A 26,632-nucleotide genomic window follows, 5' to 3' on the forward strand; every position below is an offset into this window, starting at 1 on the left:
AAAATTTAAAAAAGGGAATATTAACACAAAATAAATATCAATAAATGATTTTCTTTTGTTTTTTTACTTGTTATTTACATTCCCCTTAGTTAACATACAGTGTAATACTAGTTTCAGGTGTAGAATCTACGTAGTGATTCGTCACTTACGTACAACACCCAGTGCTCATCACAAGTGCCCTCCTTAATGCCCATCACCCATTTAGCCCATCCGCAGCCCACTTCCCTTCTAGTAACTCTCAGTTTCATCCCTATAGTTAAGAGTCTGTTTTATAGTTTGCTTCTCTCTCTCCCTTTTTTTTCCACCTATGTTTATCTATTTTGTTTTTTAAATTCCACAGATGAGTGAAATCATATGGTATTTTCTTTCTCTGACTCACTCACTTATGTCACTTAGCATCATACTCTCTAGCTCCATCCATGTCATTGTAAATGGCAAGATTTATGGCTGAGTAATGTTCCATTGTGTATATATACCACATGGTCTTTGTCTAGTCATCAGTCGGACATTTGGGCTCTTTCTGTAATTTGGCTATTGTTGATAATGCTGCTATAAACATCAGGGAGCATGTATCCCTTCAAATTAGTATTTTTGTTATCCCTTGGGTAAACACCCAGTAGTGTGATTACTGGATGACAGGATAGTTGTATTTTTAATTTCTTGAGGAAACTCCATACTGTTTTCCAGAGTGGCTGTACCAGTTTGCATTCCCACCAACAGTATAAGAGCGTTCCTATTTCTCTATATCCTCGCCAACACCTGTTGTTTCCTATTTTGTTCATTTTAGCCACAAGCAATGATTTTATATCATTGATTTTAAAATCATTTAAAAAACTTAAATATAGTATCACAAATATTTAATATTTTAAAATTATTCTTAAAATTATAAATCATACATGCACGAATTTCCTTAAACAATAGTCTCTATCTTTGTTTTCTGATAAGCATTCCAGATGCAGAAAAATGTCTTTTATTTTGTAATGAGGTTAGTTCAATTAGTTGGTTGAGGATGTGTTAAAAACATCTTGTAATTGGGTGTTAGTGAACATGTTGCTTCCAATAAGTCATTTCCTTTTTTTAACAATGACAATATTTTGTCTGCTTGCCTTGGTTTTTGCTTTCCCATTGAAATAGATATTGCTTTTTTACTTTCAAATTTTAGATCCATTCGTGGTCTTTTATTAGAGCATTGTGTAACAACATTAATCTATTCTTCTCCTTGTATTTTTTTTTTTTTTTTTGTCAAAATACTTGCAAAGACCTATAGCTTCTGGTGAATATTTAAACACTAGAAATGCTAATGAGCATTTGGTAACATTCAAATAACATAGCATTTAGATCTTCTAACAATCTCAGCAGCATCCCATGGGATTGCATGCCCAAATTGCCCATTAGGGACGTATTTTGCTTCCAAGACCTGTTATTTCTTAGCACAGCACTGAGAATTTGTATAAAGTATACTATGTGCATAAACTTATTAATATTTATTTCATTTGCAAGACTGACATCATTATTAGCAGACAGGGCCACAGAAACAAACCTACACCATGTCAACCACCATAAGCAAGGCTGACTCATTGGATCGTGACTGCTTCTCTCTTACATGCCTCTGCTCCAGTACCCAGAATGTCAGCTTCGATACTTGACTCTGTGGCTCAGTGTTTCCTGCTCTTGTTTCTGACTTGATGTTAAGCGGATTTCTTTGAACCATTAATGTCTCTATGTTAATCGTTAAGCTCTAATTCTTATTGGCAAATTATAATACTTTCTCTCATTTTTCTGATTTCTCAACTGATTATTATTATTTTTAGGTCTAGGATTTAGAAAAACGTAAAATTTTTAAAGCAATATTAGGAAGGAATACTTACATGGAAACAGTAGTACAGATTCCCATTCTTACAGTCAAATATCACTTTTCTGGTCTCTGGCCTCTTGCCATGTATCCTCCATTCTCTCCAGTGCTTATTCTGTAAAGTGGAATGTATTTGCCAAGTTGCATTATGATTTTTAAGTATGTTTGTATTTCCCCCTTGATGACAAATTTCTTAAAAGCAGTTGGCTGAGTCTTATTTAGTTCTTTGTCTCTGATGTATTACGATGAATTGACAGATTTTAGATTCTCAATGAATTCTTGATGAACTTAGATAAACTAACTTAAATTTATTTGAAATAGAAAGATAGTGAGGACTTCTGATTCTAGAAGCCTGATGGACTGAGACAACAAGACCCCTCCCCACTACAGATTCCTAGAAATTCTAGATAACATATAACTAAAACCTCTAAAACATTGCTGAGCTCAGAAGAAAAAAAAAAACAACAAGGAAGTCTTTAGATACCACAGAGAAAGCTGACAAACAGAAAATCCAACAAAACCTGAGAGTTAGGGTTGTAAGTTAGAAGCAGAGATTGCAATGGCAGGGGTTGGGACAGGGTAGAAGTCAGTGGGTAGGGAGAGAATGGTCAGGGAGTCTGGAAGGATAGTGCAGTTTCAGACCAGGGATTAAGCTTAGGTTTTTATAACCAAGTAAAGAAAGAAGGCCATCTATGAACGTGACAAGAGCTTACTGCTCTCAAGAATGCTGAGTGGAGGGGCACCTGGGTGACCTCGCCTCAGGTCATGATCTCATGGCTCACATTAGGCTCTGGGCTGACAGCTCACAGCCTGGAGCCTACTTTGGATTCTGTGTCTCCCTCTCTCTGTGCCCCTCCCCTGCTCAGGCGCATGCTCTCTCTCTCTCTCTCAAAAAAATAAATGCATAAAAAAAAAGAAAAATTAAAAAAAAAGAATGCTGAGTGGAAGGAATATTTCTTTTATGAAAAATTAAAGGCCAAGCTTCCACCATGCACAAAACTGGGGTCTAAATGTTAACTGAATCATGTGGTTCAGGAATCCCAAGCCCGAGAAATTAACATAAAATTTGGACCTGGGCCAGTAATAGCTCTAATCCATTTGGCAAAGCAAGTGAAGGGCCGCTCTGGAGGGAGTACCTCCATAACTCAGGCTGTACAGGACTTACATAGAAAGTGCAATCCTACTAAAGATGAACTCATCACAATTCAAATTGCAAAACATATACCAGGTCATATTTTCAGGTGCTCCTTTATTGGCAGAATGTATAGGAGTGGGTTCTGGAGGTAAGAGATGCAGGAATATAGAACATAGAATTAGGTCAGGCAGAATTTATTGATATTGGAGTGCTCACCTGGTATTTTAGATTTTCTATATTGACTCAAACACCTAGAAGTGGTACTTAATTTAAACCTGGACTCAACAATAGTGTATGGCATGGTTTCTTTCTTTCTTTTTCTTTTTTTTTTTTTAAGATGTATTTATTTTTGATGCAGGGAGAGCAGAAGCAGCACGGGGGACAGAGAGCGAGGGGGACAAAAGATGTGAAGTGGACTCTGTGCTGACAGCAGCAAGCCCAATGCAGGGCTCCAACTCACAAACCCTGAACTGAAGTCGGACGCTCAACCGACAGAGCCACCCAGGCGCACTACAGTGAGGTTTCTTAAAGTTTAATATACAGAAAATCACCTGGAAATTTTGTTAAAATGCAGATTCTGATTCTGTAGGTCTGGGCTGGGCCTGGGATTATGCATTTAGACCAAGTTCTGATTCATGGATCATAGCATTTTTTTCATGTAGCAAAAACCTACAACCAATAACCTAGAGAAGATTCTCAGGAGGTGAGGATGTTGGAGTGGACTTATGAGCTCAGCCACTGTTTATCTCCCCAGGAGGCCCTAGGGGATATCCCCTTCATTAAAATATAATCACTGCATTACTCAGGAGAACACCGGAATTATTGAAACAAGTGTAGTCATGTGACATGGGCCAGAGACTATGGTTGCAGATGATGCAGTGGAACTGGTTCCCTTATTTTGGTAGAAATGATGGATCCTGGCATGGTAGAGATCTGGTGGTGGTGCTTAGCCAACAGAGACATGTTGGACCCATTGGGATAAAGGGCAATCTATATTTTTACTCATATGGATCTGTGTGATGGCAAATTAATCAAGCTTACGAAAGAATAGAATGGATAGTCAGTCTGCTATGGTGCTAACTGGAATACAGAAGTGGAACTATTCTAGGTCCGGTGGGCAACATGATTCACGATACTCTAGTGGGGTTTCAAAGCCTCCTACCTAATTCTCAGACATAGCTCATTCAAAAAGACTTGGGGTCTCTCGATTGAGGAGAAAGTCGAGGCCCTTTAATGCTGTCACATGTATATACTATGACTGTTTCTCCAAATCATTTCCTGAGAAGCTGGTACCCATTCACCAGGTTGGTCGTACACTGGTGAAAGATGAATATGCAGAACTTCTAGGTGTTCTTAGATATTGGCTTCAAGTTGATTCTAATTACTGGAGTTCAAAATGCCTCCAGAGCTCACTGTTAAGACTAGAGACTTATGGATGTGACGTGATAGATGGAGTTCTGACTCAGGCTCAGCTCATGATAGGCCCAGTGAAATAAAGAGCCCAACTGATAGTGATTTCTCCAACCCCTGAATGTATGGTGGAACTCAGACCTGCTTAGTGACTAATAAAATCTCCACATTAGTTATCTGATCTGTGGACTGACAGCTAATAGGATGCAGTGGGCCAAAAAAGAAATCATTGCAACTGCCCTTCCGTAAGGGACTTTGAGATGTATTTCTCCCATTAAGGACGTTTAAGTGCAGGAGGTAGTGATTCCTATACCATCCACCTTTAATGCTTATGTTTGGATGGTGAAAAAGTTATGTGGGTCTTTGAGAATGAAGCTTAATCATCTGGCAACTCCAATCTAAGTTGCTGTCCTGATGCATTTACTGGAGAAAGTAGAGGGATCTCCTGACATCTGGTATGTAGCTTGGATCTAGCAGATATTTTCTATTCAATTCCCATCAATAAAGGTCAGAAGCAGCTTACATTCATGTGGCAGGATCAGCAGTACACTGTCACTGTCTTTTCTGAGTCCTGCTCTCTGTCATAATATAGTATGAAGGGATCTTGAGCATTTTGATATTCCACAGAGTATTACTTTGGCTATTACAGTGATGATATTAGGCTAACTGGATCTGGTGAACAGGAAATATCAGGTATTTTAAATGTCCTAATAAAACATATACATGCCATAAGATGGGAGATAAACCCCATGAAACTTCAGGACACAACAAAGCCAGTTTACCAAAAAAAAAAAAAAAAAAAAAAAAGTCATTGGCCTAGCTAATGGTGCAATATCCTCTTATAAAGTGAGACAAATGGCTATATCTTGCACTGCCTACCATGCAGAAAGGAGGCATATTACCTGATGAACCTCTTTAGGTTTTGGAAGCAAACACTTCACTGAAGTGTTAGATTTGGGGCTCAGTCAGTAGAGTATGCAACTCTTGATTTCAGGGTTATGAGTATGAGCCCCATGCTGGGTACAGAGATTACTTAAAAAATGAAATCTTAAAAAAATGCAGGGCAAGTTAGTGTACCACTGGATCTATTCCCAAATAATTTATAAAGATGTCAGTTCTGAATAAGTCCCAGAGGAAGAAACTCTAAAAGAGAACCAGATGACGGTGCAAGTTTCTCTGCTGCTTAGATCTTATGACCTAGCAGTTCCAATAGTAGTCCGTGTCTTTGGTAGATAGAGGTGCTTATGGAGATTCGAGTAAGACCCAATGAGAGAATCATGGCATAGAACCCTGAGAATTTAAAGTAAGGCTGTTTATTTCCTGCTAATAATGACAAAAAACAGTAATTGGTTTGCTAGTATGCTCTGGTAGAGAAACTGAGTGCCTGACCATGAGACAAGAAGTAACTATGTGATCTAAAACACTCACCATAAGCTGGTATTGTTTGATCCACTAAATCATAAAATTGGATATGTACAGTGTGTTAAATGGAAGTGGTGGTTCTGGAATGCACAAATAAATTACATGAACAGGTGGCTTCAGCTCCCATGGTATTTCCTCTTACTCCTTTGCTGCCATACCCTCAACCCATAGCTACAACCTCATGCAGTATTTTTTTTTTTGGATGACCAATTAACAAAATAATCACAGGCCCAATTTTAAAATGGGTATATATTGGCCAGTATACTGGCCCTGGCTAAAAATGGATTGCTCCTGCATGGCAATGCAATCACTCAAGAATGCCCTGAAAAACTATGGTGAAGGAAAGTCCCCTCAGTGGGCAGAATATATGGAAATACATCTGATTGCTCTCTGTGTGGAAGGAAAGATGCCTTGAGGTAGGACTCTACACTGACTTACGGGCAGTTACTAATAGGTTGGCCAGCTGATCAGGTACTTGGAAAGACAAGATTGGAAGACTGGTAACAAAGAGATTTGGGAGACAGGAATGTGGATGGATCTTTTGCACTAGAGCACGAAGATGGCTTCCCAGGCATCCACCATGGAGGAAGTACTCAACAATCAACTGGATTAGACGACCCATCTTGTGAACATCATTCAGCTTCCTTTTTCAGCTACCTTGGTGCTTGCTCAATAGACCCACGAAAAATGGTTACCTCTGTGGCAAGATGGACATTATTTATGGGTGCAACAACATGCCTTTTCCTCATCAAGGATGCTCTGGCTTCCACCACTGCCAAATGACACCTGCCAACAGGAAAAGGCAACACTCGGTCCCCAATATGGCGCATTACTTAGGGACAGCAGCCTACCACCTGAGGACAGGTTGATTGCATTACATGCCTTACATCACTGAAGGACAGTGGTTTGTTTTCATAAGAAGAGACACAGATTTATCTGCTTTGCCAGTAAAGTTGATGCCAGTATCATTATTCATGGACAAAAAGAAAACCTTATTTGTTGTCGTGGCGTTACTGTCAATATACTTTCCAATGAGAGAAAATATTTTACAGTGAAGAGAAAGAGGCAAGGAGCTCATGGCCTCAGATTTCAAAGGCCTTACCTCATGGCTCATCAACTACAAGTTTGGTAGAATGATGAAATGGCCTGCTAATGGGTCGCTTATGAAACCAACTGGGGACAACGTTTTGTAAGGCTAGGATGTCCTACAGCATGACCAGGTCATGTCCAAGAGCGTGACCAGAAAGCACTGTATAGTGCCATAAATAACCTACTTAAGACTTTTTGCTTTATATCTATGCATCATTAGGCTTAATGGGAGTGAGAGCATAATGCCCAATGTAGAAATATTTTCACCATGAAAAATGGTTAAGTTGAAAGCTGAGACTTCCCACTGGTCATTTGGGGCCTTTCAGGTCTAAGAGGAGAGTCACTCTACTGGCTGGAATAAATGCTTTGAATTAGCAAAGGGAAATATGTTTTTTTTTTTCTTCTGTATAATGGGGACAAGGAAGACTATGTCTGGAACTCAGGGTATTCACTAGGGTGATCTTCAGTATTTCCACGCACAGACATATTGGTCATGCGAGATGTGGTAACCCAATAAAAAGAGTAGTATTTAGGACAGAACAAAGAGTAAAGACCTTATATTTGGGGAAACATGGTTTGTGGGAGAAGGGAGAATCAAACATGGAATAAGGGAAGGTAAATAAGAGCCCTGTACTACTGGGTTTTATTTGGAGTTATCAGTATATACTGTGTGTGGGGGGGAAGTATGTGTGTGTGTTAGCTCTGTCTTCTGAAAGTATTGAGAAGCAGTGGCATCAGAGGTTAACAGTGAGTATGCTTAACATCCATCTTGCGGTTTCTAACTATCATTCCTCACTAAAAGAAGTTGCAGTTGTGTAAGGAAACGCGAGAGGTTCCCTACCTGGAGCAAAAGGAAAGCACAAGGGGAACCCGACACATCTATTGTGCCATTAAGCAAGGAAATGCTCATAGATTAGTGGTGTATGTCCAAAGGACACAGGAATTGACAGGAAGCAGATCCCAGTGATCACACTTGGGAAAACTGGAGCATCAGAAAGATGGGAATGATACAACAAATGGAATAAAAGAATTTACAAGTTAACAGTCTTTTTTTTTTTTTTTTTTTTGAAGGAGAGATTGAGAAAGAAGTATAGGAAAAGGGAGTGCTTTTCTTTATAAAGGAATACCGGCTGGTAAATTCTGAGACAGTGGTGTTTCAAACTCAGGAAATTGTGGAGCTTTCTCCATGTAATACGGCTATTAAAAAACCACACAGCTAACATCCTGCTTAATGATGAATTCAGAACTAGATTTTCCTTAAGATCGGGCAAGGCAAAGACCTCGCTTTCATTACTTCTATTCAGCCTTGTACCAGAGATCCTAGCCATTGCAATAATATAATAAAAATAAATACAAGGTATCAAATAGGAAAGGAAGAGGTAAAACTGTCCCTGTTTACTCATAATATGACTGTTTACAAAGAAAACTCAATGAAATCTAGAAAACAATTTCCTAGAGCTAATAAGTGAATTTAGCAAAGTCTCAAGTGATAAGGCTAATATGCAGAAATCAGTTTTAGCAAACCAGTGGCAGGTAACGTTTTTAAATGGTTTCATTTATAGCAACAACAAAGAGCCTGAAATATTTAGGAACAAATATAACAAAAGCTGAAAGAAACTAAAGAAAACGAACATGCAAATGGAAAGGCTTACTGCATTCATGTACTGTAAGGTTCAGTATTGTCACTACGATTGTCAATACACAATATAATTCTCCCCAAATAGACCTCCAGAGTCAATACAATCTCAATTAAAATCCCAGCAGGCTATTGTGTATAAACTGGCAAACTGGTTCTAAATCTTATATGAAAATAACAAAGGGCCTAGGATAACCAAAGCAATGTTTAAAATGAACAAAATTAGAAGACCTACACCACCTCGTTTTAAGACTTACCATAAACCTTCAAAAATCAAGCTAGTTTGGTATTGGGAAAATGGTATATAATTCTATTGCTTTTCAACACAAATACAAAGGAGATTCACTGGGGAAAAGAAAGTCTTTTAAAGAAATGATGCTGTACTAAACTGGGGTGCTGGCTGGCTCAGTTGGAAGAGGATGCAACTCTTGGTCTCAGGTCATGAGTTTGAGCCCCACGTTGGGTGTGGAGATTATTTAAATAAATAAAACCTAAAAAAAAAAAAAAGAGAGAGAGAAAGAAGAATGCCTAGGTAGCTCAGTCATTGAGTGCCTGACTCTTGATTTCAGCTCAGGTCATGAACTTGTGGTTCATGAGTTCGAGCCCTGCATCAGGCTCTGTCCTGACAGTGCAAAGCCTGCTTGGTATTCTCTATCTCCTGCTCTCTGCCCTTCCCCCGCTGGCTCGCACACTCTCGCTGTCTCTGTCTCTTAAAAACAAACATAATTTTAAAAATTAAAAAAGAGAAATGATCGTGTAACAACTGAATATTCACACGAGAAAAAATGAGCACCAACTGTTACTTCTCACCATACGTGAAAAGAAAGTTTAAATGTACTATATATCTAAATACAAAACCTAAAACTAAAAACTTTCTAAGAGAAAACATATGAGAAAATCTTTGTAACCTTAGCTCAGGCAATATTTAAAATTTTTTCTTTCTTACATTTATTTATTTTTGAGAGATAGAGCACAGTGGGGGAGGGGCAGAGAGAGAGGGAGACACAGAATCCGAAGCAGGCTCCAGGCTCCGAGCTGTCAGCACAGAGCCTGATGCAGGGCTTGAACCCACAAACGCTGAGACCATGACCTGAGCCGAAGTCAGCTGCTTAACCGACTGAGCTGCCCAGGTGCTCCTCAGGCAAATATTTTAGATACTAAAGGATAGGATAGTAAAGACACACAGCATAAAAAAAAAAAATCAATCAATTGGACTTTACAAAAAAAAAAAACAACTTACTTTTTGAAAGAGCAAACAAAACACAAGCCAGACTGGGAGAAAATATTTACACTATATATATATATGTATATATATATATATATACACATATATATATATATGTATATACATATATATATACGTATATACGCATATATATACATATATACGTATATATACATATGTATGTATATATATGTACATATATACGTACGTATATACGTATATATATACGTACGTATATACGTATATATGTACGTATATATACGTATATATGTACATATATACGTATATATACGTATATATGTATGTATATATATATACAAAGTACCTATATTCAAAGTACCTATATTCAGAATATAAAATGAAATCTCGAAATCTGGTAAGATAGCAGCAAGGTGAGAAAAAAAGTGAAAGATTTGATCAGTGTCTTCACAAAAGAAGATATATGACTGGGCAATAATCACACGCAAAGATACTCAACACCATGACTCCTCAGGGAAATGCAAATTAAAGTCACCATTACATATGAGCACACACTTATCCACAATGGAGAGTACTGACCGTCCCCACCACGTAAGGGGTGCAGTGGAGCTACTGGAACTTTCATACACCACTGCCGGTGATGTAAAATGGCACATCCATACTGGAAAACAGTTTGCAGATTTTTAAAAGTGTAAACATATACCTACCGTATGGCCCAGTCATTCCATTCCGAGGTATTTTCCCAAGGGATATAACAACTTATGCTAGGACAAAGGCTTGTACCAGAATATTTTCAACAGCTTTGTCTGCAATAGCTCCAAACTGGAAATGACCCAAATGGTCATCTACAGATGAACAGATAAGTAACTTGTGGTACAGTACACAAGAGAATAATGCCCAGCAATAAAAAGGAACAATGATGAATCGCTAAATCATTATGCTAAACGAAGGAAGCCAGGCAAAAAACGAGTGTCTAGGGCATGATTCCATTTATGTATAACTTTGGACAAAGCCAACAAATCTGTAGTGACAGAAAGCACATCAGTAGTTGCCTGGGATATGGAAAATGAGGAAACTTTTCGGGGTGATGAAAATGCTCATATCTTATTGTGGTGATGGCTTCATCAGGGTACACACAGGCCAAAGGTCACCAAAGTATAATGTCAGCTAGCAAAGAATGCCAGCTGACAAATATAGAAGGAATGACAGAATCACAAAATCACTATTTTGTAACTCCTTCATGTAATGCCTGCGTAACTCCTTACACAGGCAAGGAACACCAGTCAATGCTCAAATAACTGAGTAAGAGAGATTTACTTGGTCTCAAGGTATCAATACACAGATTACTTTTTAGTTAGAAAGGAGGAAACATGCCTTTACAATGGAGCACATTGAAGGATGCTAACTTAACCACGGAGTCAAGCCTGGCATTACTCACAGATATAAACCATCTCCTATATGGTCTCCTTACCCAGAATGTTTAAGATGAATGGCATAATGGAGAAACAGATAAATCTAGAACGTGGAACTTATTGTAGGCCCACAGGTCTGGACTCTATACAGAATTCAATCTAATGGAGAACAGAAGGAAATGCTAAGGAATACCTAGGTGGATGGAAATTAAAGAGATATACGGCCAGATTCAATACATAAATTTTGAATGGATCCTAAATCAAAGGTGAAAAACCACCTTGGAAAATTTGAATATCACAAGATATTATTGAATTAATGCTGATTTTCCTAGCTGTGGTAATGGCGACACAGTTGTATGAAAAATGTTTTTTGGAAATGTGTGTTGAAATATTTAGGAGTGAAGTGTCATGTCGAGTGTGATATAGATATATGTGCACATACACACATAGAGAACATGAATTTAGCAAGACTTTTTAATAGTTGGTGAATCTGAGTTGAGGGGTATAGTGGTGTTCATGGCATATTAAACATTTTCAAAAGAAAAACAACAAAATAAATTTATTCAATAATTCCAATCACCACCAGCAGCTGATGTTATTTGAAAAGGACACAACTTAAATGTAATGACACAGAAATGTTAAAAGTAAAGGGAGGAAAAAGATAAATTAGGCATAAACCCATTTTTTATAGTTGTCATGTAGCTTCCTTAATGTCATCCAAAGTAATTTTTTTCAATGAAAAAGTAATATTAGTCATGAAGTCAATACACAATAGAGAAAGCAGTTCTCCAGGAAGATGAAACCATTTAAAAATTTTTTTAATGTTTATTTTTGAGAGAGAGACAGACAGACAGACAGAGAGTATGAGCAAGGGAGGGGCAGAGACAGAGGGAGACACAGAATCCGAAGTAGGCCCCAGGCTCTGAGCTGTCCCCACAGAGCCCGATGCGGGGCTCCCACCCACGAACTATGAGCTCATGACCTGAGCCGAAGTCCGACGCTTAACCGCCTGGGCCACCCAGGAGCCCCAAGACAAAACCATTTTAAATGTGTGGGTGTTTGCTAAAGGAAACACTATTTGCTCCTAGTTTCCATAAGGAGAGGTCATGCTCCTCCTCTGTCACCTGACTCACTCAGCCCTCAGGAGTAACTTGTCTGACTGCCACAAGGGCACTGATAGATGGCACATGTAGTTCACTTTGCCCTTGCCTTCTCCCTCTTGGAAGCGAGCTGTCCTCAGGGGCTCTGCTCCTCTTAGAGGGGGTTGCCCTGGCCTATAGCTTCCTGCTCCTTTTGGGGTTTGTGTGCAGGCCCTTTTGGTTCTCAAATCAAGATATGTCTTGCAATGACGGTGATACTTTGTCCTTTGTCTTTATTTCTTGTTTTATTTCTCAATATAAGTGGGCTCAGGTAGGAAAGAGGGTGTTATTTATTGGAGACTGCCTCAAAAACCCCAATGGCACACAATCACATAGCCTTAAATTTATACAGAAGGAGCAAAAATGTACAGAACTATGAGGAAAAATCGAGAAATCCATAGTCATGTTGGAAAGCTTAGAACGACGTAGGTAATAAGTTTGATCTAAATGAAGAATACAGAACTTGGTTCCCAATAATTAGAGAACATACATTCTTTCAAGAATTCTAGAATATTTATAAAATTTTATCATGTACTAGGCCACAAAGCAAGTTGCTATAAATTTAAAAAATAAAATTTAGGTTTTTTTAAAGTTTTTTTTTTTAATGTTTTACTTTATTTGTGAGAGAAAAAGAGACAGAACATGAGTGGGGGAAGGGCAGAGAAACAGAGGGAGACACAGAGTCCACAGCAGGCTCCAGGCTTTGAGCTGTCAGCACAGAGCCAGACGTGGGGCTCGAACTCACAAACCATGAGATCATGACCTGAGCTGAAGCCGGACACTTAACCTACTGAGCCACCCAGACACCCCTAAAACATCCAGTTTATTTAATTAGACCAGATTCTCCAAGCTCAATGTAATTAAGTATGGAGCTAATAACTACAAAACCGACAAACGTCACTATTCCTTTGCATCTGGACAACTGAAACACACTTCTAATTAATCCACAGTTTTCACACAAATCATAATGGTGTTAGAAAATATTTATAACGACAGCAGTGAAAACAACAACAGCCAAACCTGTGAGGCCCGGATAGGCAATAACTAAAGGAAAATGTGTCACAAGACTGAAAATCAAGAGTTAACTGGACAGTTCAAGAAGTTGAAAAGTAAAATTGAGGCAACCCCTCCTCCCTTCAAATCGGATATTCTGATGGAGTTCCTAAGGTGATCCTATTTATGTGGAAGGATAAAGGGCCAAGGATAGCTTTGACAATTTTAAAGAAGTACAGGAGGGTAAATGGAGTCTACCAAACAGAAAGATAAAATATCAAAGCTCCACATAACTGAAACGGTGTCATATTGGTGCAGCGATAGATAGATGAGCCAGGGGTCATCGGGCTATGGCGTGTGTACCAAATCCAGCTCACTGCCTATTTTGGAAATAAAGTTTTCTTGGAGCACATCCCCACTCGCTCGTTCCTTCTACACTACAACAGCAAGGTGGAGTAACGTGACAGAGACTCTAGGGCTCACAAACCATAAAATATTAACTACCTGGCTCTTTACAGAAAAAATTTGCTGACCCTTGAAATAGGCCAATGGAATAAAGACCAATGACAAATGGCATTTCAATATAATTGTGAAAGGGTGAAATAAGCAATTAGTGGATTTGGATCAATCGATTATACATATGGTAAAAAATAAAAGTAAATCTCTTCTTTACACATTAGCAAATATATATATATTTATATATATATATGTAGTATATATGTGTGTGTATATATATATATATGTAGTATATATGTGTGTGTGTGTGTATATATATATATATATATATATAGTAGACAGATTAAAGACCTAAATATGAAAAGTAAAGCTCTCAAAGTTTTAGATAAAAATGTATGCAATATCTCCTGAACTTGTGATGGGGAAGAAATCTGTTAAATAATACATAAAAAGCTCCAACTGTAAAGGAAAAGATTGATAAATCTAATTTATTAAAAGTGGAATCTTTTGTACAATGAAAGCTTCATATACCAAGTTAAAAGACCAGTCACATGCAGGGAAGAGAGATTCACAATGCATATAGCAGAAAAAAAAGGTTAGTTTCCAGAATATATAAAGGATTATAAATCAGGGGCACCTGGGTGGCTGGGTGGTTGGTTGAGCATCAGACTTCAGCTCAGGTCGACCTCATGGTGCACTGCTTTCAGTACAAAGCCTGCTTTGGATCTTCTGTCCCCCTTTCTCTCTGCCCCTCTCCTGCTCATGCTCCCTCTCTCTCTCAAAAATAAATAAAGCATTAAAAAAAAGAGAGAATTAAAAATCATTAAGAAAAAGACAAACAACAGAAAAACAGACAAAGGATACTTCTGAATGGGTAATTAACAGAAGAGGAATCCTAGGTGGGTTACAAAAAGATTTTTACCTCATTAGTAACCAGGAAAATGAAAATAACAGTAAGATATTATTTCATCAGTTAGATTACACTGAGTGTTGACAAGATGTAGGGAAATGAGGTTTTATTCATTGTTGGTGATAGTATGTATCAGTGTGACCGGTTAGGAGAATAACTTAGTGATACTTGGTAAAGGTGAAGACGCACAAACCCTGTGACATCCCCTTTCTAGGAATCTCCTTTTGAGAGCTGCTTGCACAAGGGCCCAAGGAAACACGACAAGCATGTCCAGGGCAGCTTCATTAAGAACAGAAAAAATTAGGGGCACCTGGGTGGCTCAGTCAGTTGAGCGTCTGACTTTGGCTCAGGTCATGATCTCATGGTTTGTGAGTTCGAGCCCCGCATCAGGCTCTGTGCTGACAGCTCGGAGCCTGGAGCCTGCTTCAGGTTCTGTCTCCCTCTCTCTCTGCCCCTTCCCTGCTCATGCTCTGTCTCTCTCTGTCTCAAAAATAAATAAACGTTAAAAAAAATTACTGAGGATTCAAAAAAAATTACTGGGCATTCAAAGGATTTTGTGTTTATGTGGAATACGTGTATTGATATTTATTACATTCAAAATTGAAACTAAGAATGTGTAATATTTTGTTAACTGTTTAAAAATAATAATAAACCCATTACACATTAACATAAATAACATATCTGTATTGTCCAGGAAAGAAATGTTCGGTTTAATAGTAGATAGCTGGGTTTTCATATCTGCATCCAATTTTTTGCAATATGTTGTCTTGGTTGAAGTATATGAAGGAAATCTTGCTTGACACAGATATGTAGTTGGGAAGGGAGAAGTATTTTAATAGCCTTTTCATATAATCATGGATATACTTTGATGCTACACTAAAATTTGGTAAGTGGTAGTTTCTTAAAAGTTAGCTGCAATGTTAATGCTTAGGTTTTAATGTAACCTAAAGCCATGTTAATGCTTTAGACTGTTAACGTTAAAACCCATTGGTCCATCTTGCACCTGAACAGTTCTTTTTTTTTAAACTTATGTGGATTTTGTAACATTAACCATTAGCCACTTGGAAAATATTGATCACCAAGTTATGCAAATCTTCCAAATGTTGCCACATCTCACGATAGAAGATCCAAGACAGGCCCCAAACATTTGTTAATATCACCACCAATCACATCAGAATAGTCATTAAGTACTGGGATGCTGTCATGCTTATAGTGGCAAATGCATATTTTAAAAAATTCTACTTTTGCTTGAAAGATCAAATCTTACTGTAGGCAACAAACACTGTTAGATGTTTTCCTTAAAGTGGCAGGCTCACTTAATTTTTAAGAACATGCCTGCCCAATACCCAAGCCTGAATAACCAGAGTTCGTCCAGCAGTCATGCTTTCAGGTAAAAATGGTGGTATGTGGGGGGAAAGGGCTAGTTTAGCTTGCAACTCAAATGATCACACAATGCTTTTCCCTGAGACAGTCATCATCCTTTGCTATGCCACAGAATTGCTTTATGTGTACTTTTCATGTTAACACACAGAATATTTTTAGGAGATGCTTATTTAGGGACTGAGATTTAATCAAGTTAATAATTTGCACTGCTTCATCAGGGGCATTCAGCGAAATGCTTTCTTACTTTGAGTGCACAGTGTGAAGAGCACAACCGCTAGTACATAGTAGTGTTTGATTCCATGGTTCTAATTTGTGCTAAGGCACCTGCTGTTTTTCTCACCATTGCTTTTGTCCCATCAGTGCAAATGTCAACACAATTGAAAGGGTAAATAATACCTTACTATGATGAAAATCGTTTTGACCTTGTGTACCTCCTGACACTGTCTTCAGGTCTTATATTTTGAGAATTGCTGCTAGAGGAAAGGGTGGGACATGGCCAAATTTGCAATTCAGTAAGACTGTTCTCACAGCAGCATGGATGATGAGCTAGTTAGGATCCATCTGGGGGCAAGGACTATGGTAGTGTTCCAGGAAAGATGATGAAGGCCAATCGACTAGGACAGAGGCTAGAGGCACAGAGAGCATAGGGATATGAAAAATCCTGAGTCCAGGACAACTCTAGGCTTCCATGATTGTATGGCAGGATTCACTAAGATGGGAAACTCAGGAGAAGAAGCTGTGCTTGGGGGCACAGCTCACAGAGTTCAGTGTTAGTTATGTTGATATTGAGGTGTCGTCCATGGGGAGATGTCTGGAGGGAACTGATTATACGGACATTGAGATATACATTTGAGAACTAAGATCAGAGAAAAGGATCCAACCTTGGAGGATAAGTCTAAAGGCTAGAATACAACCAACCTACTGTTAGGCTTTAATGAGCAGGTAGAGAAAGAGGAATCCACAGAGCAGACTGAGGAGGAATGATATAAAAGATGGGAGAACTGTAGATTAGTGTCATAGAAAGCAAGAGACTGCTTCCAGAAGGCAATGAAGGCAAATGCTACAGAGACCTAAGAATTAAAAGGAGTCCACTAATACGTAAGCTCCAAGAAACGCTTTACAGCACCATATCCTACAGCCTGCAACAGTGCCTGGTTCAGAGGAGATGGATAATGAAATCTCACTGAATGAATAAATGAAGGTATTGGATATGGCCATTGAAGGGTGGTTCTGTGGAGTGTAGAGATAAAATCCTGGCAGCTGGGTATGGAAAAGTAAATGAAAGGAGGGGGTGAACTTGGTTAGCCAAGGAAAGGAAGAGATGAAGAGCTTGGAACTGTCACAGGGTAAGGGAGCGCTTACATTGAGTTCAATTTTTCTTTTTTAGGATGAAAGACTTTTGAGTGTGTTTTTTAAGCTCTGGGGAAAGGGACCATTTGAAAGGGAAATGTTGACAATCATGATGCATTCAAAACCTTTTATTCACAACTTCCTGTCTTCCTGCAACCTCTTTGGATCCCAGAGTCATAAACGGCTTGAAGAAATACATTCTCCTTGATACAAGGAGCAAATTGGTGGTTGTACTATCACCCACAAGGAAGTCACTGCTGAGAAATTATGCCCCCTAATGTGTACTTTCTTCCTAGCACCAACTAATTTCTCCCATCCTTCACAGCCCGGGCCTCTCATGCATTACTGGATTTCAAGGCATTCCACCCAAGATGACGTGCCAATGTCTATCATGAGGAGTCCAGCCATGGGAACTACTTCCAGTTTCTCAGGAGTGCCTTCTTCCCTCTTACCTCCGAGCCTCTTCATCCCCTCCATCTCAACTGGCTAATCACACTAGAGTTCCCAGTGTGGACACCCTCCCCTGTGCCTCCTCTATCATGACACTCATCACACTAGACTGTAAATGCCTATTTGTAATCCCTGCTTCCCCCACTAGGCTAGGAGCTCTGTGAATGTAGGTGTGCCTTGTTCTCTGCGTATCCCAGTACCTAAGACATAGGAAGGCTTACTCAAAGTGCAGTGCCATGAATGAACGGACAAATGCATATATTCCTTATCCTTTTTTGTCCTGATTCTCTTCGTGAGGAAAGAAGACCCAGGCAAAGCAGCAGAACTGAAGCCAGAATCCTAAGAGTCGCTTTAGGATATATGCAGTGTCTCTCTAGAATCTAATCATTAGCTGCAGACTTAAGCTGCAAGCAGCCTGCAGACTTGGAGGCAGTGAAGACTACATCATAATAACCGTCTATTAAACTTCAAAGGGAGAAAAATTAAAAACATGAATAGAGCTAATTGCTGGCTGCCACAAATTGGTTCCTGGGCATTATAAATGGTTTAATAGTTGGTCTAGATACCATTGCGATAGGTCGGTGCCATATATAAAGACAAACACAGAGAGATGCAGAGATAACTAACAGAGCCTGTGACCTCACCCAGTGGCAGCCCCATAGCCTAAAGGGAAGAATTTTACCAGTTCTGTGTGTTTGGCATAATTATCTGACAAGAAGTAGCCAAAAACGACTCTCTTGTTTAACAATTAAATTACCTAAAGACACCCAGTCTAGGTGAAACACACGACACAATTACTATCCTGGGCTGAGAGTCAGGATGCCTGGGGTCAGATCGGGCTCTGAAGCAACCAGCTGTGTGCCCACAGGCCAGTCGCCTGTCTCTACTACTCAATGTGCTTGTTATAATACTTAGGACCATACATTCACTTATTCATTTATTCAATTTGTTCACTTATTAATTTATTAAGCACCTGCTGCATTCCTGGCACAATGCTGGGTACTGGGGATATCCAGAGGAATAAGATGAAATCCCTGACATTATCACAGTCATACATACAAAGGTATGCAGAGAAACCAAAAGAACACAATATGACAATGATGTTGTATATACAGGTGCTACAGGGGACAAGGGAGGAACGCACAGGCGCTTCAGGGGGACAGGGGAGGTCTGCAGGAGGGAGAGCAGAGGTCTGCACAGGCGCTGTGTGTGTGGGGGGGGGACAAGGAAGGTCTGCACAGGCACTGTGGTGGGGGACAGGGGAGGTCTGCACAGGTGCTGTGGGGGGTACAGGGGAGGTCTGCATAGGCGCTAAAGGGGGGGACAGGGGAGGTCTGCACAGGTGCTGTAGGGTGAGGGAGACAGGGGAGGTCTGCACAGGCACTGCAGGGTGGGGGGGGTGACATGGGACATCTGTACAGGCGCTGCAGGGAAGGGGGACAGGGGAGGTCTGCACAGGCGCTGCGGGGGGGGGGGACAGGGAGAGGGTGAATGAAACTTTGCCAGGAGAAAACTGTTGAAGTCTTGAAGGGGAGAGATCTTTGAACTGGGCTTTAAATGATTAGGAGTTTGTCAAGTTAAGAAGCAAGCAAACCCATGAAAATTACAGGCACAGTGTAGCAGAGATACATGAAAAAGAAATGTTTAGGAAACTGAGTGTTCGGGGGTGTAGTTAGATCATTGGGGGCCTACTGGGATCAGCTAACTCTCGGGGAGGGGTCTGGGCATTCTCCTGCAGGCTATCAGGCAGTTCTCAAAACTCAGGGTGTGCCAGTATGACCTTGGAGGCTTGTTAAAACACAGACTGCTGGGTCCCTCTCCCAGAGGGATCTGGGGCAGATGGAGAGGATCTGGGGCAGGGCCTGATGATCTGCATTCCGAACAAGCTTTCAGGTACCAAAACTGCTGCTAGTCCTGGGGGCACCCTTTGGGAAGTAGTGTATTAGGGAGCCTGCTCTTCTTCTTTTTTTTTTTTTTTTTTTTTTTTTAAGTTTATTTATTTTGAGAGAGAGACAGAGAGAGAGCAGGGGAGGGGGCAGGGAGAGAACCCCAAGCAGGCTCCACACTGTTAGTACAGAGCCCAACCCAGGGCTCAAACCCACGAACTGTGAGATCATGACCTGAGCTGAAACCAAGAGTCTGATGCTTAACGACGGAGCCACCAGGCACCCAGAGAGCCTGCCCTTCTGATGCTTGTATGAGCAGTTGGCTCTACACAGAGCAGGTTGGAAGGAGACAGGCTGAGAGCAGAAAGGCAACTAGCAGGCTTGTAGGGCTCTTAGAAATAAAACTTCTGTCAACTTTCATAAGTCAAGAGACTCCAGTGCATCTTAAGCCCTTGTGTTTACTTCTTTTACCAGCTTGTTACTGGGGTCTGACATTTTTACCACTGGAGCTTTCCTCATTTGGATTCTGAAATGCTTCCCATTTCAACACAAATACCTCTGGAAGGGGCAACACATGAAATTGCTATCAGCCATTTACAATATAGTGTTGATTTAACTATGGGATCCTTTCTACACCTGAGTCGGATGAGATGCTGATCATTTTTAATGCCCTGGGAGGGTACTTCGGCTCCAATGCTGGTTGCGTCGCACCCTAATGGTGGGACACTACCCAAGCCACTTCACCTCCCTGAACCTCAGTCTCAGTTTCTTCCTTGGTGAAACGGAGATCATAACAACACCTGCCACACAGTGTTTTTTTTGTTCGTTTTTGTTTTTTCTGATGATTGCATTGAGAGAATGCATAAGAGCTCTTGGAAAATATCAAGTGTCAAACAGAAGTACTAAAAGATGTGTGCATGCACACACACATATATACACACATATATACACATATACACACACATATATACACAGACATATCTCTTAGTACTTCTTTTAGCATACTGAAAACTCTAGAAGATTCTTAATGGATCCAAGAGATTTGTTAAGCCTCTTGGTTGTTGCTCTGTGTGTGCGCATGTGTGTGTATCAGAGAGAAAGAAAGTGGGGAGGTGGGGAGTGAGACAGCATATGTCAAAGTGGAAGGAGGAGGCTGATATTATTTCCATTTTTACCTTTGGGCTTCTGGTCTTGTTTCCAACAGCATTTTAGAAGATTTCTACATTAAAACAGATCAGGACTCAGAAGTTTTATAGTTGGCGATTTCTCCTTGCTATCAAAAATTCTTCCTGGGGTCTTTAAGGGACTTTCTGGGCTCTCTGTGGAATATTCACAGTTTTCCACAAGCCCAGGAATAGTCAGTATTGATGAGGCTCAGACTGAATGCATCTAATACTTTTAAACAAATTCATGTGTAGCCAGTTCTACAAAACCTTTCCTTAACCTTGGTGTCATTCTCTACCTCCAGGGTACTGACAGGCCAGGTTTAAAGAATGCCTTTTACTAAATATGATTGAAGTTTTCCTCTACTCAGGGAGGGCTGCACAGAGGATGTAACATGTTATTCCGGAGTGTGTTGGCAGGCGCGCCCTGGAACTGCAAGCTATCGGCTTACCCACAAGTGAACAATTACCCCGGTGGCGTGGTTAATCGCACCAGCTTCACCATGGTGAAAGAAAAACAACCCCCTAGTCCCAAGGAAAAGAAAGGAGACATCTACCAATTTGTAAGAGGATAATTTCCTAATTACCCCATGAAGGCTGTTATTTCTGGTGGGTCCTTAAATCAGGTTGGGAAGGGTGAAATCTGATCCTTCCTTTAGTGATGAAAAATGTTATTGCAGGATTAGGTTTTCAAATAGTGTCTCCCCCTACAGCCAAATGAAGGACTGCTCATCTCCTCCGTGTGAGCTGTGGAGGCAGCCGCGGTGGGTAGTGGAAGGTCCCCAAGTGGAAAGGCCAGGGCCTGGCGCGCCTCAGGTTGGTCGCAACTGGATGGTTTAATTACTTGGAACACCTCCCTCCTGAGTGTGAGGAGGCCCCAGCCAAATACATGACTCATAGCCCAGAACCTCTGAAGGTTTTAGAAATGAAGCCTGCCTCCGTTTTCAACAACCATTAAATTCCCCTCAAGGCATCTTGTGAAAAAAGAAGGGGTGTTCTGGTAGTGATTATCAAACCATAACCAATCCCCAGCCACACACAGAATACACCCAGATTGTTGTCTACTATTCAGGAAAAGAAACTAACATTTCGGTAAGGCGGATTATGTGTTCCAGAGCTTTTCCTTCTAGTGTCTTGACTTTTTGCAACAACTGTGCGGCAAATGTAACAGCTACTATTTGAAAGTGGGGAAACTGAAGCTACAAGTCGAAATTCCCTAATGAAGGAGCGAAGTGTGTGAGTGCCCGGTCTCACCGGATCATACCTTATGCTTCCAGAAGGGGGAGGCTGCCTCGGTAGGTCTCTACAGGCTGAGCCCTGCTCCTCTGCTTTCCCGTACTCCACTCTCAGTCAGCTGTGGCAACAGGCAGGAGACCCGGGAAACCGGATGGTCTAGGGGAGAGCGTGTAAGGGTAGGAGCAGGGAAGAAAATGTGGTAGGACCTGCATGTGGGGAAGGGCTGGGAGAGCCGGGGCTGGTACCAAGAAGAGCCAAGTAGGTGAAATGTGGCTTCGTTCTCCACTCTCTCGGGTTCCAGAACGGCCTCCCTCCACTCCTGGGATCCACTCATTAACTCAACAACTACTATTGAGCACCTTCTCCGTAGCAGGGACCCTAATAGGCACTGGGAGTATAGCAATGAACAATCAAACACAAATCCTCCCTCAAGGAGCTTACAATCTAGGGGTTTCCATCTAGTGGCTTCAGGCCTTCTTTTTAGGCCATTTGGAATTCCCTGTTCGGGGTCCCCTTCGGATTTCTGTTCACAAGCACACGGCACACACACACGGACACAAATGGCTCATCTCTGCACACGCATACACACGCTTTCTCGAGCGCACTCACACGCACACGCCCTGCCCCACTTTGCAGCCCCCCCTCCCATGCTCACGCCGGCACACGCACGGACAACGTGTACACACACGCTCTGGCCCCCACCCCCCTGCAGTCTCCCTCTCACGCCGAGTGTCAGCGTGCAGGTGCCTACGGTGTGACAGATGGCAGCCGCCCAGAGCCCAGAGGACGGTCTCGCGGCCCCTGCGGTGGCAGCGCGCGCGGACGTTGCTAGAGTCCCGCGTGGTTACACCAGCCGACTTCCTCCCCCCGCCCAAGCAGGGCCAGGTGCCCTCGGGCCCCGCCGGACCCGCCTGTGGCGACCTCTGGGGACCCCGGGCTCACCCCTGCGCAGGCCCTGGACTCCTTGCACTGTGACTCTCTCAGCATTAATTACTGCGGGGCCGGGCCTGACTGGAGGGGAGAGGGAAGGCGCGCTCAGAAGCGGTGGGGCTTGGGCAACGCACAGGTGGAAAACAATTACTGAGCTCTTTGAAAACGGCCCCAGCCCTGGGTCTGTGGCAGAAACTTGGACTCGGTGGCCTGAAACCAGGCCGAGGAGCAGTGTCGGGAGGTGCGGGCCTGTCCCTCGGGGCTGATCCACTGGATGCTCTTTCTCCCAAGGCATTTCAGTGTGTTGTTTGTTTCCAGCCCTAGCAACTGCCTGCCGCGGCTTCTCCTCGAAACAAACTACGAACTCGGCCGCTACCGTAAGGCTGCGCAGATGACCCGGCAGTCATGCCTTTCCCAGGCTCGGGCTTTCGCGGGAGCTCCCAATCTGGGGCAGCTCTCAACCAAGCCACTTTGTTTTCTTAGGTCAGTGAGCACTTTTGAGAAGTTCTCCCAAGGCCATTTCCACGTTCGTATCCTCTCAAGGAGGAGAAAGGAGAGTGGCAAGACAGGAGGAGGGTTCCTCCCTCCCCCGAAGGACAGCTTGCTCCATTCAGAAAGCCCTAGCTCCGAAGGGCCCCTGTCAAGTTGGAGGGCCTCTATCAGGATCCCACAAGGTCAGGGTGCAGTCTGCTTTGCAGTTAGGTAGGTTCCAGGCGATGTCCTCCTGCAGCCCCTATGGCTTCATGTCAACAGCAAGGGACTCACACAAACCTGGTTCACCCTCCTCTGTAGGGCGGGAGTGAGTTCCAAGAGGAGAGAACAATGTCTTTATCCTCTGCCAGGAACTTAGTTGAGGTAGAGAGAGAAAGCAACTCCCGCTGGTCTGTGCAAAGAGAGATGGGCACCAGCTCGTGGGAGAGCATGGCAGGCGTTTATTCTCCAGCGAGCTGGGAGAGTTGGGAGCTACTAACCCTGGAGTTTGAGCGGAGAATTGTTCTCTTTACCTGTCTGTTAGCTCTCATCCCTGGGAGCCTCCACACATGTCCCTTTGAATTCTCAGAGACTTTTCAACAGCTCTTGTCATCCCCATTTTACAGAGGAGGAGAGTGAGCTTCAGAGGGGTTTAAGCAGCTTGCCAAAGTTCATAGCTAGCTATAAATGGAGGAGGCAAAATAGAAGCAACGGGGCCAGCTTCAACTAGCTTTGTGACCAATAGGATTTCATTTTTCTGGTTCTTGCAAAGCGGTGGGTAGGTTTGGGAGTAAGGATGGGCTCCATCTGCTCCAGTCATGCCAGTTTCGCCTCTGCTCTGTAGACAGTCCTTGTTCTTTTCGACCTTGTAGATTTCTCTGGCCTTGTTTCCCAGCTTGGACTGCTTTCTACCAGTAGAACTCCTACACATGCATCAAGGCCCAGGTAAGGAACCTCTTCCTGCTTGACCCTTTCCTGTCCCCTCTAGCTTTTGTCTGTTGCCCTTTATACTGCAACATTTACATTCTGTGCCATATAATCTAACCCCTCATTATATCACCGTCTTGTATAGTTTCAGTTTCATTGGTCTTATTTCATCAGCCAGACTGCTCTCCTTAAGGGCCGGGACCATGGCATAGACCCTTCCCTGATGCTAGGCACAAAATTGTCCTAGGTAACTCTTGTTTGGCTAATTGATCAGACACATTTGAAATGGGCCCAGTGTGGGCCAAGGAGCTTTTGCTCCAAGCCCTTGAAGGGTGGTATTTTGGGGATCGTGGCCATTAAATTGTTAGCAGCAACTGCCCCTCACTGGGTGGCTTGCCTGCCTGGTTCCTCCAGATTGTCAGGGAGGATCGCAGCTGGATTACCTGAGAAAGAGAGACAGAGCGCAATTATATTCTCTGTTCACACAAAGACATCCAAGGGCTGCTTAGACCAGGCTCTGCTTCTTTAACGCCTATGGCATGTGGTGAGGGAGGATTACTAAATGAAATGCAAGCAGCTAGACACAGGACTTAAAAGATCTGATCTAAAATTGAAGTGGAACAAACAAAACAAGAAGGCAAAGGATTGCTTTTTGGAGTAGTTCTGTGTTTTGTGTTGAAGGTTTTGAGACTCTTTGAGCACATCTTCAGAGGCCAAGTTTCTTTTCCTTTTATCCTGTCAGCATGTGTGACAGCTCATCCCTGATCTTTGCAGCTTACAGCATGTGTTCGCATCCATCATCTCATTTATTCCTCACAAAATTTTAAGAGGAAATAATAGTAACAACAAGAAAAATGTTTACAAAATACCTATATTTACTTATTAAAAAAATTTTTTTAATGTTTATTTTTGAGAGAGAGAGACAGAGTGTGAGTGGGGGAGGGGCAGAGAGAAAGGGAGACAGAATCTGGAGCAGGCTCCAGGCTCTGAGCAAGCTGTCAGCACAGAACCTGACTTGGGGCCCGAACCCACAAACTGCAAGATCATGACCTGAGCGGAAGTCAGACGCTCAACGAACTGAGCCACCCAGGTGCCCCGATACCTATGTTTATTTAATAACTACTATATAGTAGGCACCATTCTAAGGGCTTTATATATATTAATTTGTTACTCATTTTACAGATGGAGAAACTGAGGCACTGAGGGTAATGATTTCAGACCCTTACAGTCTTCCAAGTGGTAAAGCCTGCCCTTGAAGCCAGCTCTCCCGATCTACCACTTGGCAGAGAGAGGGACAACTATCAGGCCTCCTTGCCTTGTGCCTGAGGCTTCATCCGGTGCTCATTTCACTGAGTACTTCTAGGAAATTCTCTCATGCTGGCCTGTAGGAGAGCCCCAGCTTCCTTCCTAGGGGAGGTGCACTTGCTGGAGTTGGTATCCTGGGCTCAAGGGCAGAGAGACCAGAGAACCGGACTTAGAACCGGTGATTCCCCTGCCACTTGCTAGCCAGCTGTGAACCTGGTCAGTTCACTGAACCTTTCCAAGCTAAAATATCTTTGTCTGCCGGTTAGGAATGATAATCCCAAACTACTTGACAGGGTTGTTGTGAGGATCCAATGAAAGAGCATAAAGAAAAAGCACTTGTAATCAACTTCCCCTCCTGTGCCATTTCTGCTAGACAGATGCAGGGTTTACTTGTGGTGGATTGATACGCTGTCCTCCTGAATGGAAGGAGGTGGGGTGGAGGGGACTCTGGGAAAGGAACACTTACTCTGGTGACCATCTGTGGAGAAGGCCTGTGTTCAGACTGGAAGTGAGAACTCCAAAAGTAGGTCTTGGGTGGGAGAGAGAGCTCTAGAACCTCAACGTCTTTCTCTTCAGCCTGGGCCCTGAGGACCCTAGACAGACTGGAGACAGTGGGGCTGGGCCGAGAGGCCTCCCTCCCTATAGTGGGCCACAAGGGGCACAGGTTCGTCTGGCTTTATGTCTTGTTTGTTATTCCCCCTTGAGTTACACCTCGTTACCAAGCTCCCACCTGGTCTCATCTGCACCACTGAGGGGAGCGGTGGCCCCGGGTCTGGGCCTCATGCTGGCCAGCCCAGTGTGATGCCAGCCGTTATGTGGTGGTGGGAATGTCCCAAGGCAGAGGTGAATCAAGATTCTTTAGCAATGAGAACT

The sequence above is a fragment of the Panthera pardus genome, unplaced genomic scaffold (genome assembly GCF_024362965.1).
Source record: "Panthera pardus isolate Hobbes unplaced genomic scaffold, ASM2436296v1 HiC_scaffold_12, whole genome shotgun sequence".
NCBI lineage: Eukaryota > Metazoa > Chordata > Mammalia > Carnivora > Felidae > Panthera > Panthera pardus.